The sequence below is a fragment of the Cibotium barometz genome, chromosome 29 (assembly GCF_041138505.1).
Source record: "Cibotium barometz isolate CiBa-2024 chromosome 29, ASM4113850v1, whole genome shotgun sequence".
In the NCBI taxonomy this organism is placed as follows: Eukaryota; Viridiplantae; Streptophyta; class Polypodiopsida; order Cyatheales; family Cibotiaceae; genus Cibotium; species Cibotium barometz.
This window is the reverse complement of record NC_141074.1, coordinates 55,323,847-55,327,774: the sequence shown is the minus strand read 5'-3', so window position 1 is coordinate 55,327,774 and position 3,928 is coordinate 55,323,847.

Here is a 3,928-nt window from a genome sequence, read left to right as displayed (position 1 = left end):
AATTACTATTTTTTATTTTTATTTTTTGAGAAGTTTTCTAGGGTTTCTTTCTAGGTTTCAGCCTTGGCCGCGGCGTGGTTCGCACACAACACAGGTATGGGGATTCAAAGATCCCCCCTCACATGCAGAAAACCAGATAACGGAACGCACGCCCACACGCGGAGCGGAAAAATAACAGAAATGCAGAAGACAAATTGCAGAAACAGATTGCAAAACATGGAAACACCTCAACAACAAACACACAGTCGCTTTCCTACAGTGTAAATTAAACTTCACGCAGTAGCCCGAGCTGCAATTGAGCTTGGTGCAGGGCAATTCCCTAGCAGCGGCGCCAAAAATGTGCGCTTTTGTCGCACAGGTCGTAGCTGGGGACTTGTCGAACACCGTATGCGAGCCACGAATGGCTGCAAGCATACAACTAGGAAGGCAAGCTCAAACAAAATGCAAAAGGTGTGTCACTCACCGCTCAACCGCCGCCTTGAAGGATTCCCGCGTCGCAGTGAAGAAGGAGCCGCCGTCTCGCCGCTCTACCGCCTCTCTGCCGTCGTGCCGCTATACAGTGCTCGATCGCTCTCTCACTCTCTCTCTCTCTCTCTCTCTCTCTCACACACACACGCAGGAGAAGGAAACCAAGGAGATAAGGCAAGAGCACTCTTGTATTCACAACACATGAGAATGAGGGTTTTAGGGTTACATTTGACTGTTATAGGTGACTTAGTCGTTACACATGGGTGCCCATACATGGCCGGCCAATCCTAACACTTATCCTATTGATATTCAAGGTGCGCCTCTCATCGGCGATCACCCAATTTCTTTATCCTTTGCATATGGTGCCGACAAGCCCGGCCCATGACTCAGAATAGTTAAACTAATTACATGACGTAAAACATAATACGTCTCATTGTCCGTCATAGGTTAACACTATCTTCTAATCTACAATGTTGTAACCAAAAAGGTGATTGTCACAAGGGATGTTGTCTTTGATGAGAGTTTGGTCTATCCAATGTGATAAATTCAACAAACACACTTATGCCAATTCATAGAATATTTTTGAGGGACTTTTACCAATTCCCATGCATGTTGATCAAGATTTGTCATAATGGAGGGATGTATCCACAAGTGGCATGCACAATGCACCTACTTCAGATCATTTGGAACATGAAGTCAATGAACAAAGGACTAAAATTGACACTTCTAGGAATATGCCTAGATGGAGGAGAAGCACATTGTAGGATAGAAAACTGGCAGCTCCACTTTAGATCAGAACAAGATGAGGTATGCAAAATGCCTCAAATTCAGCTAATGTTATTGAATTTTCATTTCTAATTTGTTTTCATGATGCAAATAAGGTGTAGTCTTTTGAAGAGGCTCAGGATGATCCTAATTGGGTCAAAGCCATGGAGGAAGAATTTGATGCTATACAGAAGAATGGCACTTAGAAATTGGTTGACTTGCCAGTTGGTAGGAGAGCCATTGGGTTTATAAATCTGAAATGAAGGCATATGGATCTATAGATATATTGAAATCCAGACTTGTTGCCAAAGGCTATGCCCATCGGAAAGGAATTGACTAACCTTTGCACCCACTTCTTGTATGACAAATTATATCAAGTTCATAACTGCATTGGTAGCCAACCATGGTTGGAATGTGCATCATTTGGACATTAAAATAAAAAATTTCAGTAGTGAATTATAGAAGGAATTATATATAACTCAACTAACTGGCTTTATTAAAACATGGTCAAGAAAATAAGGTATGGAGGCTTAAGAAAGCTCTTTATGGTCAAAAGCAAGCTCCCAAAGCTTAGTACAAAAAAATTCATCCATAGTTGATCGTCCAATTTTTTTTCCAATATTCCTACTAAAAGCACTCTTTATGTCAAGAAAGAAAAAATGATTTGTTGATTGTCATCTTATATGTCGATGACATGCTTCTAACATGCACTAATGAAAATATCATTGTAGCCTTCATAGCTGATTTGAATGTCTTGTTTGAGATGATTGATTTAGGGCCTTTGCACTACTATTTGGGCATGCAATTCACAAACCGTGATGATGGTATCGTCATTAAATAGTCCAAGCACATCAAGGCATTGTTAAAGACGTTCAACATGGAAAGTTGCAAATATATCTTTATACCAATGGAACCTAGTATAAAGCTTAGTTTTTAAGATGCAAGAGAACCATTTAATAATGATCAAATTGTTGGATGCCTAATTTTCTTATTCCACTCTAGGCCATACATTAAGTTTGGTGTTTCACAATTGAGTAGATTCATACACATCCCAGGCACAAAGCATTGGCAAGCAAGTAAACATATCTTTAGATACTTGCAAGGCACTCAAGACATTAGGAAATTTTTGGACCCTAAGAGGGCCTCTTGGATTAACTTTTGATTAGGAATGGACCAATAGGAAGAGGGCTAGGTGCACATTTTTGACTTCTTTAATCCTAGGGGGCCTAGGCTTTGGTTTGCTAATGGGGTCTAATTACTACTCTTGTCTCCCTACCTCCTCGGCCCAAACTTAGAGGTCCCCCCACCTAGAATCGTGCAGATTAAAAACCCTAAAAATTAACAAAATTTTAATTTTTTCCCAAAAGTGTGTTTTCCCTCTCAAACCTCCCCCCAACATACTCTAGGTTTGGAAAGCTTATTTTAAACCTCTTTCTTCCTCTTCTAAGCTCTCCATTACTGCAGAAACTCCATATCTCTCAAGCTCTCCCTCCTTCTCAAGCTCCCTCAATCTCAAGCTCCCTCTCCCTCTTTCTTCCTTTTCTAAGCTCTCCATTGCTGTAGAAACTCCATCCCTCTCAAGTTCTCCCTCCTTCTCAAGCTCCCTCCCTCTCAATCTCCCTCTCTCTCTCTCTCTCTCTCTCAAGCTCCCTCCCTCTCCATTGCTATGGAAACTCTATCCCTCTTTAGTGTACTCTAGGTTCAGGAAGCCTATTCTCAAACTCTAACCCTATTTTAAGCTTTTCATTGCTGCACTGAAAACCCTGAACTTTCTCTCCTATCCACTCCTCTGTTGTAAGACAAGCTTTTCTTTTCCCTTTTTCTCTTTTCTTACCACCACCATGGCCTCTTTCAGTAATGTGAGAAGACCTAGGGAGAAGGTGGAAGAGCCTGTGCTACAAACACAAGAGATGAGAATGGAGTTTGGGCTCGAACAAGATTCAGGGTTGGGGCTTGGGTCTACATGCAACCAAGCTCTAAGGGACCACATCAAGTGCATCAACTGGGGAATATGCTACATCATTGGAAGGGGTGGCTACAAGGCTTCAAGCATACTAAGAAGGAAGGACTGGTTGCCATAATGCAACATGTGTATATCCTTGGAGACCTGTACATTCAAGGCCAACGACCAAGGTTTCCTTCAAATTGTCTGTGTAACATAAGCACAGCTTTAACAACATGCTAATATTAGATTTTTTGTTTCAAAGTTTCTTATGATTCTCCATTTTCTTATGTCTCTCTACAGATATTTTCCCCTCTAATTATGTGAACAACCACTCCAAAGCCTCACTGGAGTTTTCTATGCTATGCATGCATCTATTGGAGAGGCAATGTTTGTATCTCAAAGCCCAAGTGATCTTGTACAGAACAATATCTTTTCCTTTTCTCACTCATAATTTGTAGATAAAAAACCAAGTTTATTTGGCAAGCTAGAAGAGATCCCCAACCCCCCTCTTAACAATCTCGAATGGCCCAAACCTGATGCTTGGACCATCTTATGCTTAAAGTTTAAAATGGTAAGTGATATCAAGACATCACTCAAGTTTTAAAAGGCATGTAGGTCACTAGGGCTAAATTGGTTTTGTCCTTTATATGTTTTTGTGCACATGTTTAATTCTATGCCAATGCACCAAACAAAAACAATGTATATTTGTAAAGAGGTACAGTATGACCTCATTCAAGGGTTACTAGGAGA